Source organism: Phoca vitulina, unplaced genomic scaffold (genome assembly GCF_004348235.1).
Source record: "Phoca vitulina isolate PV1807 unplaced genomic scaffold, GSC_HSeal_1.0 scaffold37, whole genome shotgun sequence".
Classification (NCBI taxonomy): Eukaryota; Metazoa; Chordata; class Mammalia; order Carnivora; family Phocidae; genus Phoca; species Phoca vitulina.
In genome coordinates this window covers 3,676,561-3,692,336 of record NW_022589740.1, presented here as the reverse complement: position 1 = coordinate 3,692,336, position 15,776 = coordinate 3,676,561, and positions in this window count along the sequence as shown.

Sequence of the window (15,776 nt, the reverse complement as noted above, 5' to 3'; positions counted from 1 at the left end):
CCTAGGATTAAGGTTGTGACATTTATATGTTACTAGAAAATGGAACTCCAGTGAAAGTAAAAAATCTTTTAACCAAAGGAAAGAAAAAAGTAGGGGAAGTGCAGGTACACTTTTCAAAAGTAATTAATGCATAAAAAATGACACAAAGCAAAATGAAATAATCAAGCAAATGTTCAGGGAAATGCAAATCATGCATCTTTTAGAAAGGACTTTGCAGGATATATGTACAGGCACAGAACAAGGGAACTTAAGAACTTTATTGTGGGAGAAATGGTGTTGCAAAGCAATGGAGAAGAGTGGAATATTCAATTAACCTCCTTAGGACTTGGCATTAGGCATCTGGAATAAAAAGAAAGCTACATCTGTAGCTCAGACATCACCAAAAACTTTTATAGGGATTCAAAATATGAACATTTAAAGAAAATTTCAAAGTTCTTCATGGAATTGTTTTACACACACACACACACACACACACACACACACACATATGTAACCTCAGCGCTTTTCTCAGAAAATGCTCATCCTCCACCCACACCTTGATGCTCGGCAGCCAGAGGCCCCACCAAACCCTTGTTTTTGCCCATAAAGTAATATTAAGTTTTACATAGTCAGATTTATCAGCCTTATTTTTTGGCCTTTGGGACTTGTGTCAGGTTTTGAAAAGTTGTCCCAACTTAATTTTCTTTTCAAGTAATTCATATATTTTTGTATCTAAATCTTTGAGATGAAAGTTGAAAGAAAGATGCAGATTTATCCCCTGAATTGATTATGATCCAAAGTGTGACATAATTTAATAACTCAACATTTCCATATAAATGTGAAATGTATTACTTTTTACATTTGTATTTTTGTTTTTTTTTTTACTTGTAACTCATTATTTACTCAGATGTTTCTATGGATTTTATGTTCTATTCCCTGGTCTGTCTATCATTGTACCATATATCACACTGTGTGAATTACTGTAGCTTTATTATGACTTTTAATATTAAGTAAAGCTAATCCCCTCTCATGACTAGTACTTTTCAGAATTTTCCTAACTGTTCTCACATGCTATTCATCTAAACTTTAACAAAATTTTTTAGGGTCAAACCTCTAAAAAAACTTATGTTGAGATTTTAATTAGCAACAGACTACATTTATGACTTAATTGGTTAGATATGATATTTCCATAATTGCAATGACACCTTCCAATCTAAGATTAATATAATTTTTTATCTTCCCTAAATCTCTTAACATGAGTTAATAACTTTTCTTATAGATGTTAATTTGGGTGTTTATATATTTTCTGTTTGATTTTTGATATGATTACAAATGGAAATTTTCAAATATTTTCTAACAAGAATACTTATTTACATATAGGAAAGCTATTTATTTTTATTCTTTAACATTATTTCTTGCAGAACTCTATTATTGTTTCACTAGATTTTCTACTAGTTATCTTGGATTTCATGCTCATAATGAAAAATTTGGCTGCTTTCCCCCCAATATTTATGATTATTTGTCATTCTTTAATGAGTTAAAAATAGTTAAGCACAGAAAGGCTGGTGGGACTATGTAAATTAGTCATAATAGAGCTAACATACAGATCACTAATGGAAAGTGGTCAATACATACATTCATTCAACATATTTATTGGCAATCTGCTATATGACACACATCATCCTACATGCCAGAGTAACGGGCGGGGGGGGGGGGATAAAATAAAGATCTACTTCAGTGGAATTTATGATTGTAGTTGGTGAAGGGAATCTATTAATCAGGATCTGAGCGACAATTAAATATTATCCTTATATAGGATAATTGAGAAAATTTAACAAAGTCACTCTTGACAAAGCATAGAAAGGGTTAAGGGAAACCAAGAGGGGATGGTGAAGCACTAACTGGTGACAAGAGGAAGACATTACCACCCCCTGAAAGAAAGGAGAGAATATTAACAGAATCTAGCGGTAAAAGCCTCCCCATCCAGAGCAATGATCTTACATTGCAGAGCTCTGCATGGCTAGCCGGTGGCTTAGCACAGGGAGAGGCAGGAGCAAATCTGATCCTCATCCATCTCCTAATCTCCTATTCCTTGATGCATATTTCTCTCTCTCCATTCTGTGTCTCTTCCTAGATGTCTATCTACACACCTTTACTCTAGACCTCCTTATCAACAAATTTCCAGTCTTTTCTTTCCTAGTTCTCTATTGCCATTGAATAAAGAGCCATTGACCATAAATCAGCATTAATCTAAAGTTAAGACATTCCTTCTTCAGCAAATATAGACAGCCAGAATACCTCCCCAAACTCTGTGCACTGGGAGGATTTGCCTTCACCATGCCCTTTCAGGGTGACCCCTAAGTGTGGCTGTAAGGAAGCAGGATTTCACTTATAGCTGATGTCACCATACCTTGCAGACACATCTAGAAGCCAGTTTTTCCCTCCTTTGTGAACTTAGTATAGTGAACTCTCCGTAGGGCCATAAGGAGAGTTGACAGACAAGGAGTTGAGGAGTAGGAGTAGTTACCACTCAAATGTACACCGTTCGCTTGTGCAGTTTACTTATATCTTCTGCTCCTGTTTTGGTCAGTTTTGTATTTACCATTCATTTTAACAGAATACTAGCATCACACACAGATTATAGCAGTTAATGATGGACAATTTTGGTCACATAGTCTCTCACCATCTCATAATCAGTAATTTACCAAATTATCAAAGTATATCAAAGTATCAAAGTAGAAGCTGCTTGTTTCAATGGAGAATACTTAGCAGCAGAAAGCATGCCTTACTTGAAAACTCTAGAAGTCTGGACTGTGTTCCTTCTGTGGGCATTACTAGAGGTTCCACACTTGATCTCAGACTACACAGACCTTTACAATGCCATTGGGTCTAGTGGGTCATAAGGTTCACAGGATAACACAGTTTGCATCATGTTCTAGACTACCTGCAGAACTTTCTGTTGCTCCAAGCCCCACTAAAAAATGACAGCATTATGGGTTATCCAACAAATAGGTCAGAGTAGTTTGTCCGAAAGTGTTTTAACTTGCCTCCAGAATTTAACAATGTCCATCAAGCCTTTGCATCATCTATGTGGTGGATAGCAAAAATGCAACAAATTGTTTCTCACTTTTGAGGAGCTATTCAAATGTATTCTAGACTACTGAACCTCTAGAGACTTCATTTTTATAACAGTTCTTTTACTTTTAAATCCTACTTTCCACTGGCTGTTATGAATGCTTTTTGCTTAGAAATCTAATGGGCTCCTATTTCCTGTTCACCAGTTTTCTAATTAACATAATGTCATCTATTATAGACCAGTGTAACATTCTCTGGAATATCAAGAGGATCAAGGTCCCTCCAGACTGTATTACCATAAAGCAGGAGAGTGGGTATAGACCTGCTTAAAACAGTGATCAAGCTCAGTTGTCCTTTATAAAAGCAAAACAGCTTCTGGTTTTCTATATCAATAAAGACAGAGGAATAAACACTTGCTAAGGAGTAGCTTGCAGGTACAATGCCAAATTGTCTAAAGATACCATATCTGGAATCATAACCATGAATAGCATTGCTATCAGATTAAATAATATGATTACTACATAACATGATTACTAAATAACATGATTACGACAGAAGCCACTCTCAAATGTGCCACATGACACTTGTCTTTATTATCTGGCAAGATTCTGAAGGATCAAAACTCCTGGTGCATTCTCTTTCTGGAGAAGATCAATTCCTCTGTGAATTGCTAAGATTTCACTCTCGTAATGGATGTGGAGCAATAAGGGGAGGTGAGTAGGTAGGTGAGAAGTGATTCCCTTTCTAAGGTGAGTTATGCTGAGAGGAGACTTTGGAATGTGAAAAGCAGGGAGGAGGAAGGTACTGTCTCAGACCATCTAATCCATCTAATTTCTCAGTTCCCCACAAGCAATAATTGTTAGTAAAACTGGAAAGGCCTTGAAATTGTTGAAGGCGTGCTAGTTACAAGTAATCCTAACCAGAAAGCCTTGGCAGTCTAATTTCCCAGGCAAAGGGCTCAAAGCACAAATGTGAAAGCATATACACAACATAAATGCAGACATATGTTTACCTAAGAAATGTTCAAGAATTTTCTTAGCAGCATTTTTCATAATAGCCCCAAATTGGAAATAACACAGAGGTCAATTCACAGTAAAGCTCTCAATTTTCAAAGAAGCAATAGTTACCCAAAATGTCTATGGACTTGAGAATGTGCACTCAAAATATGTTAAAAAATAGTAAAGTAATAAAAAATTCCCAAACATATTTATGGAGATATTAATAAAACTTTTTATTTTGAACTTTTTTGAGGAACCTCCATACTGATTTCTAGTGGCTGCACCAGAAAACTGTCTTATGAATAAATAAAGCAAATAATATGTAAAATATTAAAGAAAAATATATGATAATCAAAATAAAATGCAGATACCTGCAATGAATAATTACATTTTTACTTAATGTCTGTAAAATAATATAAAAATAAAGTCTCAAAATTCAAGTAATCTGTACTATAAGAATATGTTACATGAATGTAATGTGATAAAATTATAAATTAATTCTAAAAACTCAGTAAATGTACTGTGCTATATGTTGGGCAACTAGAAAGTTGACACTTATATTTAAACTGCCACTAAAATAGAATTTTCCTAGGGGAGAATTCATATCCATAATGTTTCATATTTAAAAACAAAATGTGTTAAGTAAGATAAACATTTGAAAATAAGGAGTTAAAAAGAACAGAGTCAACCAAAGAATATAAATGGTAGGCTGTGATGAAATTTGAATAAACAATTATAAAGGATAAAACAAATAAAAAAATCAAAGAGTGTTTGCCAATAAAATTTAATTGAGTAAGACAAGTGTTTTATAAGACTAGGAAAAATAGAAAAAGAACAAACAATATTAATAACATACAGTGATAAAATTTTATGATCACTACAGATTCAAAACTAATAAGAGAATAATGTAGAAAATGGTATGCCAAGAAATTAAAAAACATGTACAAATGGATAATTTTTTGATGAACATGTTTTAAAATCTAAAATATGATTTTGGATTCTATTCCCCACATTATGACAGAATTTATGTGTTCAGAAACATTCTCCAAATGCAGAACACATAAAAAATTTAGATAAAATAAAATTTACTCCTAAATTTATGTATAAACTAGCAGTAAATTAATTGAAATTCTGATATTATAAAGAATGAGTATAGGAATGTAAATAAGCTTTGAAGCCACTTTCACTATTTAGAGAATTTGCACATGTCTGGTGTACTAGAGTTTGAAGTTTATGGGGCATATGTTTGAGGAAGACAGAGATGAAGCCTGGTGGTGCTCCAAAACGGTGAGCCATTCAATATGAGATTCTTTATAAATTCAATACCTCTCTTTAAGAAAATAGCTTTAGCAGTTGAGAAATGAAAAAATATTTTATCCTACATAGTACAAACATAGATATTTCAGCCTAGTTTGTCTCAAACAGCATTCCAAACCACAAACCCACTATTATATGCACATATGAGTATAATTCACACAACATACATGGTGCCAAACAACAAACCTCAAATCTGTTCACCAGGAGCTTGGTAAAAATGAATGGAATTCCTTTGCACAATAATTTAATTTAAAAGCAATACTGAAAGAATTTTCTTTTTTTTTTAAAGATTTTATTTATTTATTTGATAGAGACACAGCGAGAGAGGGAACACAATCAGGGGGAGTGGGAGAGAGAGAAGCAGGCTTCCCACTGAGCGGGGAGCCCAATGTGGGGCTCGATCCCAGGACCCTGGGACCATGACCTGAGCCGAAGGCAGACGCTTAACGACTGAGCCACCCAGGCGCCCCCTGAAAGAATTTTCATAGATAAAATTCTAAGGAATCTGTTTTAACAGTCAAATTCTACAAAACATACCATGAAACAAACCTTTGTGATGAAAATTACAAGATGAAAATAATAGCAGAATTAGAACAGATATTACACTATTGGAACTGTAGATAATGGGAATATCATGTAGTAAAAATGTGTTTAATATGCCTAAATAAACATGTTAAAGTCAGACTTACAGTCTGAATAATCTTTTTTTTTTTTTAAGATTTTATTCATTTATTTGACAGAGAGAGAGAGGGAGAGAGAAAGAACAAGCAGGGGGAGCTGCAGACAGAGGGAGAGGGAGAAGTACACTCCCTGCTGAGCAGGGAGCCCAATGCGGAACTTGATCCCAGGACCCTGGGATCATGACCTGAACTGAAGGCAGATGCTTAACTGACTGAGTCACCCAGGGCCTCTGAATAATCTTCTTAGTAAAATAAAAATAGCTCTACTGCTGAAAAAACTAGCATTAAGGGGCGCCTGGGTGGCCCAGTTGGTTGAGTTCTGACTCCTGGTTTTGGCTTGGGTCATGACTTCAGGGTCATAGGATTGAGCCCCAAGTTGGGCTCTTCGCTCAGCGGAGAGTCTGCTGGAGAGTCTCTCTCCCTCTCCCTCTGTCCCTCTCACTGTTCATGCTCTCTCTCTCTCAAATAAATAAGTAAATAAGTAAGTAAGTAAGTAAATAAATAAATCTTTTTTAAAAATTGTGACATTTAAACATTATATTGCTCAGTTGGTGGAAGTGCAGAGAGAGACCAAAGATGAGTGAAGGTGAGGTCTCTGAGATATATGCAAGTAGTATACATGGATTTCTTCCTAAAGGCTCTGTTGAATCAATGCAAATGTGGTAGCTATTGAAGATTTCTTTATATGAGAAATACAAAAATATAAAATCTAGGGCACAGTAAATGCGGGGAGTCTAAAATGATACCCCCACATAAAAAAGGAAACTTTAATGTGAACAATAATTAAATTTACTGCACAGAAGGAGACAGAATGAAACATGTATATCTTCAATTTGGTGCTAAATAAGAAGAAAACCAATTTCCATTAAGAATTCATAACCAGGGGTACCTGAGTGTCTCAGTTGGTTAAGCATCTGACTCTTGGTTTCTGCTCAGGTCATGATCTCAGGGTCATGAGATTGAGGGCCACATTGGGCTCCACACTCTGTGTGAAGTCTGCTTAAGTTTCCCTCTCCCTCTGCCCCTCTGCCCCACACTTCTCTCTCCCCCTGCTCCTCTGCTATCTCCTTCCTCCTCTATCTCTGTCTCTGTCTCAAATAAATAGATAAATCATTAAAAAAAAGAGAGAATTCATAACCAGAAGAGCGATGTTACCAGGATGGTGATATGTGTCATTCCTGACTTCATTTCCTCTCAAAAGAAGAATGACTAACAACTATTCATGAACAAGATGCCACTGAGAGAATTCTAGAACACGGGAGTGAGGCTGAAGCACTCCCTGAACCACAGAGAACAAGAGAGACTGTGTTAGAGGGGTGAGGGAAAGGGATACATACTGATTGTATTGTCCCTCCCCCAGGCTGGCACAGCACCAAGCACGGAGATTTCTTCTGAGCCTACACCTCCAGTGGGAAAAGAGAGCCCAAGGGTGATATCCAGACCCTCCAGTGTTGTGGTCACTTTGTGGGGGCCTCTCTTCTGGTCTGGCCTCACAGGAATTGCAGAGGAATCTTCAGGTCAACAACTGGGAATCTGACTGTGACAGAGAAGGGGGAGGGGCTTCCAGCAACTTGCACTCATATTGGCAGACTGAGTTCCTACCTGCAGAGCCTAAATAGTATTTCCAATCAGTGGCTTTGCTCCCCTGAAGAACCAGTCAATAGTGCAGTGTGACCTTGGGTGCAGGTCTACCTGATTCAGGTCCTTGAATGAGCAGTTTGCTAGCCTGGAACCTAGTCTGCCCATGTCCAGGTAGGGGATCTGAGTCATAGAGTCACCTGCAGTAGGGCATGGCTCCTGTCCCCATCTAAATAGGAGAGCAGTTGAAAATACCTGGAAGCTGTGTAACTCAGCAAAGCTTGAGCCAAGAGGTAGATGGACAGAGCTGATCACCCTCAGAGCAAAGTCAGTGGCACTTTTTAGCCAGAGAACTTGAGGGCACAGTTGAGCTTGAATTAAGACCACAAGCAAAGAGTCTTACCGGTCTTGAAGCTGCTTCTCTCACTGCACATGGGCAGAAAAACTAATCTGTAGACCAACCCATTGCTGACTAGAATATAGCCTTCAGCTTGCCTACCTAGGCAACCTAACCAGAGTATATATGAGAAGCTGTGTAGCCCATCCATCAGCCCTGCTTACAGTGCCACTTGAACAGAGAGCACAACTTGTGGCTTTCTCTTTCTGCAGAACAAAACTCATGGCTTCATCTGACCGGGAATTCGAGGCACACTCTTGCCTGAGTCAGGTCCCTAAACAACAAGTCACGTAGGCCCTGGTTTTATCCTGCTACCCTGCCAGGCCTGCGAAGTTAAGTCATAGCCCCACCTATTGCTAAGTATAGTACCCAGTCCTGATCTACAAATCCGGATAACTTTGGAGGCCGTCCTCTAGCCTCATGTGGGCAGGCAACCAAGCCAGCCGTTGAATCCAGCTGTTGTCAACCAATGGCACAATCACCCCCAAACTGAGCTTACCCCAAATAAACCTTAGTAGCAGGCCCCCCCTGTCCAAGAATATTACCGGCAGACATGTCCAGATATCCAAATTGAGCTGACTGGTGAAGAACTATCTCTGCAAAAGCAAACCTGTAAATTCTGGAAGAGGAGCCCACTTTCTCAAATGCACAGATACCAACATAAGGAATCAAGAATCACAAAAAAATCAGGCAAACATGACACTACCAAATGAAACTAATAAAGCTCTAATACCTGACCCTACAGAAATGGAGACCCATGATCTGTCAAAGAATTCAGAATAATCCTCTTAAATAAGTTTAGTGAACTACAAGAACACAGAGAGACAACTAAATGAAATGAAGAAAATAATGCATGAACAAACAAAAAATTCAAGAAAGAAATAGAAACCATTAAAAACCCCCAGAAATTCTAGAGCTGAAAAATACAATGATTAAGCTGAAGAATTCAACAGAGAGCTTCAAAAGCAGACTGAATCCAGGTCCTGGAAGAGAAGGCATTTGAAAGTATCCAGACAGAGGGAAGAAGAATGAAAAAGAGCGAAGAAAGCCTATGGGATTTATGAGACACAATGAAAAAACAAACAAACAAAAAACAAAACTAAACCAACAACATCTGCATTAAGGAAATTCCAGAAAGATAGGAGAAAGATAAAGGGATAGAAACTATATTTAAAGCAATTAAACTTCCCAAACCTGGGGAGAGAAACAGACATCAAAATCCATGAGACCCAAATAGGTTGAACCTGAATATGGCTACCCAGATACACATTAGAACTAAATTTTCAAAAGTCAAATACAAAGAAAGAATTTTGAAGGCAACAAGAGAAAAGAGAGAAGTTACATACAAGGAAATCCCCACGAAGCTATAGATGAATTTTTCAACAGAAACTTTTCAAGCCAGGAGAGAATGGGACGACATATTCAAAATGCAGAAACAAAAAACCTGTCAATCAAGAATTCTACACTCAGTGAAACAGTCCTTCAGAAATGAAGAAGGGTTAAAAACTTTCTCAAACAAACCAAAGCTGAGGGAATTAAACACTGCTAGACCTGCCTTACAAGAAATGTTAAGGGAGTTCTTTGAGTGGAAGTAAAATGATGCTAACTAACTTCATAAAAACATTAGAAGGTAGTGTAAAACTCCTTGGTAATGGTAAACATGCAGTCAAAGTTAGAATCTATAACATGATAATGATGTTGTGTAATTCACTTATAACTCCAGTTTAAAACTTAGAAAACAAACATAGCAAAACAAACAAACAAACAAACCCATAACAGCAATAAACTGTTATTAGTTACATAATAAAAGAGATATGTAAATTGTAACTCAATAACCTAAAATGTGAGGGGAAGGAGAAGTAGAAGTGTAAAGCTTAGGGATTTTATTGAAGTTAAGTTGTTATTAGTTTATTTTTCATTTTCATTTGTTTTGAAATTTTATTTTAGTTTTTAATGTTGAGCAGCAATTGTCCACTTTATTAATTTTTAATATATTTAACAAATGTTTTCAGAGTGTCATAAAACACTGTTCCAGGCACTGTTTGTATCCACTGAATTAGGAGTAGATGATCCATGTTCCAGTGACATTTCAGTCTGAGAAATGCTGAATAATAAATTATTTATTATTATGTGTAAGCTTAAATATCTCTTTTCATAAAAGAAGGGCAATATCACCTGGTTGGATGGACCAAATGAACTAATATATGTGAAAGGGTAATGTCTTGCCCTCCTAGACAGAAATAAGTTGGAACTAACAGGTTTTTGAATGAATACTACTTCTCTGGCTTCCCTACTCCAAGAGTATTTTGATGTAATCAATATATTTAAGATTCACTCCTTAACCTGCAACATTTTGAAGAGAACAAAAGACATGAAAGTAATGCATCCCAGAATGACAAGCTGTTATTAGTTTAAAATAGGGTGTTATAATTTTACGATATTGGGGTAACTACAAAAAGAAAAACCTGTAGAAATTACACAAAAAAACATGATAAAGATATCAAGTAGAGTGATACCTAAAGACATCAAAAAACCACAAAACACAACACAAAAAGACAGTAGGTTAAGAAACAGAGAACAATGGATCTACAAAAAAACAGAAAACAAATTAATAAAATGGCAATAGTAAGTCCTTACCTACTAATAATTACTTTAAATATAAACAGATTATCCTCCATTCAAATACATAGAACAGCTGAAGTTTAAAAAACAAGATGTAATATATGCTGCCTACAAGAGACTCACTTTAGCTTTAAAAACACACAGACTGAGAGTGAAGGGATGAAAAAAGGTATTTCTAGCAAATGGCAATAACCAAAAAAAAAAAAAGTATAGGTAGCTTATACTTAAGACAAAATAGACTTTAAAATAAAATAATAAAGAGGTACAGAAGGTTACTATATAATGATAAAAGGATCAACACATCAAGAAGATATAATAGTTGCAAATATTTATGTACCCCAAATTGGAGCATCTAAATATATAAAGCAAAATGTAACAGAACTAAAAAGGAAAAATAAACAGCAATACAATAACAGTTGGGGACTTTAATACTCCACTCTCAAAAGTGGATACATCATCCAGACAGAGAATCAATAAGGAAACAGCAGATTTGAACAACACTATAGAGTAAATGGACCCAACAGACATACAAAATATTCTGACAATAATAGAATACACATTCTTCTCAAGTACACATGAAACATTTCCTAGGATAAACCTTATGTTAGGCCATGAAACAAGTTTTAACAAATCCAAGAAAATTAAAATCTAGCTATTATCCTTTGTGATGGGGCATTACACTAGATGTCAATTACAAGAGCAAAACTGGAAAATTCACAAATACATGGAAATGAACACTCTATTGAATGACTAATGAATCAGAGAACCAAGAGTTAGTTCTCTGAAAAGACGAACAAAATTGATAAACCTTTAGCTAAGATAACCTAGGAAAAAAGAGAGGATTCAAATCAATAAAGTTATAAATGAGAAATTAACATTACAACAGATATCACAAAAATACAAAGGATCATAAGAGTCTACTATGAACAACTATACATCAACAAAATAGAAAATCTAGAAATAGAAAAATTCTTAGAAACATACAACCTACCAAGACTGAATCAGGAAGCAATAGAAAATCTGAATGGAACAATTGCTAGTAAGGAGATTGAATCAGTAATCAATAATCTCCCCAAAAAGAAAAACTCAGGACCAAATGGCCTCACTGGTGAATTTTACCAAACATTTAAAGAAGATTTAATGTTAATCCTTCTCATATTCTAAAAAAAAAAATATTAAGAGTAGGGAAAACTCTCAGATTCATTTTCTGATGCCAGCATTACTTTGATAACAAAGCCAGAAAAGGACATCACCAGAAAATAAACCATAGGCCAATATCCCTCATTAATATAAATGCAAAAATTTTCAATGAAATACTAGCAAACCAAATTCAGCAGCACATAAAAGGATCATTTACATGATCAAGTGGGATTTAAACCTGGAATGCAAGGATGATTCAATACACATAAATCAATCAATATGATACATCACATGAATAGAATGAAAGAAAAAAATCATAGGATATTTCCAATACACAAAAAATTTATTTGACAAAATTCAACAATCATTCATGATAAAAACTCTCAACAAAGTGGGTATAGAGGGCATATACCTTGACATAACAGAAGGCCATATTTGACAAGCCCATAGTTAAGAGCATACTTGATGCAGAAAAGTTTAAAGCTTTTCCTCTAAGATTAAGAACAAGCCAAAGGTGCCCATTCTCACTACTCGTATTGGACATAGTACTGAAAGTCCTAGCCAGAGCAATCAGAAAAGAAAAAGAAATAAAAGATGCCAATTATGGTAAGGAAGAAGTAAAATTTTTTCTATTTGCAGATGACATAATTTTATATACAGAAAATCCTGAAGACTACCAAAAAATTGTTAGATCTAATCAACTAATTAAGTAAAGTTGTAGGATACAAAACTAACATACAAAAATTAGTAGCATTTCTATACATTAACAACAAATTATCTGAAAAAGAAATAAAGAAAATGATCTCCTTTATAATAGCATCAAAATCAATGAAATACTCAGGAATAAATTTAATTAAGGAGGTAAAAGATCTCTATTCTGCAAACTGTATGATATTGATGAAAAAAAGAGAAGAAGATACAAATGAAGGGGAAGGTATCCTGCATTCATAGATTGGAAGAATTAATATTGTTAAAATGTCAATACTACCAAAAGCCATCTATGGATTCAGTGCAATCACTATCAAGATTCCAATAGCATATCTTACAGAAGTAAAAAAAAAGTCTTAAAATGTATATGGAATCATGAATAGACCCTGAATAAACAGAGCAATCCTGAGAAAGAACAGAGTGGGAGGCATTGCACTTCCTGATTTGAAGCTATATTATAAAGCTTTATTAATCAAAAGAGTATGACATTGGTATCAAAACAGACAACAAAATGAAAAGACAACCTATGGAATGGGAAAAAATGTGCAGATTATATATCTGATAAGGGATTAATATCCAAAATATATAAAGAACTCATACAACACATAGCAAAAAACCCCAAATAATCAAATTAAAAAATTGGCAAAGGACCTGAATAGACATTTTCCCCAAAGAATATCAATGAATCACCAACAGGTACATGAAAAGTTGCTTGGTATCACTAGTCATTAGGGAAATGCAAATCAAAACCGTAATGAGATTCATTTCACACCCATTGGAACGGCCATCATCCATTGACAAGAACAATGAGCCTGCTTATAATGAAGCTGTCAATGAAAATGTGGTGTTGGCATTATGACATCCCCACTGGACTTCTGATGTCTGGGAACATCTGCCAAAATCAGAAGAGCCAAAGTATAGTACTGGCCTCCTCCTTACCCTGTTAACAAGACTTGCTTTTTCCACACTATATTTAAGCCAAACTTTTTTACTAAGAGTTTGGTGGTGAACACTTTTCATCATGCAGTGAGATGTCCTGTGTTTGCCTATGTTGCTTCAGCTTGTTCCTACAGATGAACCCAGTCACTGGGAGCCATGTGAAAACGGGACAGACGTTTCGTATAGTCCAGCTTCTCAGACAGAGGAACTTGTTTTATCTCCGTCATCGGCTTGGGCAGCCTGTAGACAGCTGCAGCCAGCAACAGCCGAAGGTACCACTCTTGACCCCGTTCTCTTACGTTACACGTGAAGAAGCATAGATCCACAAGGGTCTAGCACCCTGTTGGTGGCAGAGCCTGAAAGGGAATCAAGCCCTCTGACCTGGGGACCAGAGCTCTAACGGCAATACCCAGGGTACACCCCTACCCCCAACCATTTCCCCCAAGCCTCATTACCCTGGCATTTCAGACACAATGCCTCTCTTTGTTGGGCTTACTGGGAAGCCCCTGTGTGATTGTAAAATAACAGAGTACGTGTGTAAGGGCTCTAAACAGTCCATAGTGCTCTGATGAATTTGGATTTCACCAGCCTGTTTATATCACCAGACCTCATGTCCCTTAGGAGCAGCTATGTTGGATACGTTGCCTTTGCAACCCCTTTGCGGTCTCTCTGTGTTACTTAGAGCAGAATGCTTAGACACAGAGCCTCAAGCTGAGGGTACTCAGGTCTGGGCTGAAAAACCATGCTGTAATTTCAGATGCTTTTGTTGTTAAAGCCCACAAGCCCTTCTCTGATTCCTGTAGGAACTCAGCAAACAACTTACCTCAGGCGTCAGAAATAGAATTACTTCTAACTGTTAGAAATTATGTTTTTGATTTCATTTGGCCCAGAACATTCAGTCATCTATGTGCTGCGCTTTCAGGAAGCAAATTGGCGTTGTGAAACAGATTGTCCAGAAGAGGGGGCCAAAAACTCAAAAGATGCAAAAAGATCGTTCAACAATGAAACAATGTTGAAGAGAACAGAAGCCCAGAGCCCTCCCACCTGCCCTTCTGTGCAGATACTTAGTGGTGTAAGAAAGTGTAATTGGAAGAGGCTGAAGGGTGTGCTGGCCTCCAAAGAGAGAGAGTGGAGCTGTCTTGGAAAGAGAGGTGCTGGCCTCTTAACAAGCGCAAATACAGGTGGATCTTCCATTAAAAGCAACACTAGATGGAATTTTATACAACTTAGGCCTAAGTGTTTTTTTTTTTGTAGGTGGGGTATGTTCACTGACAGATAATAGCTTTGGAGAAATTTTACATTAATTATGGTAAGAGTTTGGACTGACAGCATCTTCTAACATTTTGATTTTGCATTATTGTTGTTATTATTATTATTATTTTTTCCCTAGGATCTCAAGTGAGGAGTTTATATCTGTGCCCACATAAAGATGCATCAACATAAAGCACAATTTAAAAGATAAATTCTGATGACTAAATTGTCAGAAAAAAGAATCCATTTTTAGAGGAAATAATTTCATAATCTAATTTTTATTTTTGATATATTCCCTTTTTGTATTACCAAATTACAGAATGTTATTTTTCTTATAAAATAAATTTATTCATTTTCCACTGTTTGTGAATAGAAAATACACTTGTACAAAATTCAAACAGAAATAATAATAAATGGTAGATGATACATAATCAATGAATACATTTTCAATCCACCCAAGGAGATGAACTGAATGTGAGAGTTACCTAGCTTTCTAAACACATATGTATGCAGCATAACTGCATTAGACTACTTGCAGCCTACTTGTGGTACTTAAACCCACATGCCTGTTTTATAGATTAACATAATTCAGTTATTTTAGTAATGGCTACAAGGTATTCTGTGGTCTGGGTATATCCCATTTATTTAATCAATTCCCACTCTATGTAGATGAGATCAGCTCCGCTGGAGCAAATGGAGACTGGCAAGGAAGCAGGCATGGGTATGATGTACGAAGCTTTCTCTACATTACCTGGGAGTTGAATTTTGCTCGGGGTGTGTGCAGGGTTTTGAGAGGATGCGATGAATGAAGAAGGCAGTCAGCAGTGGGGAGATCTAGGGAGATCAAGCAGGGATTATCCTGGAGACAGCTGTGGAAAGGAAAGAAGGAGATGGGAGGATTTCAAAAAAATCACAGCAAATATCTTGCTCCCCAGCAAAGGTGGGTGTGTTCTGTCACCGACAAAGTGGAAATTCTACTTGGGAAGTGTGGCCATTATGAAATTGGGCTACTGTCTATGTTTGTGTAGCTTCAGTGATTCTGCAAAATGGGACACAGTTCTTGGGGTTCTCTTTACCTTGTAAAAGCAAACT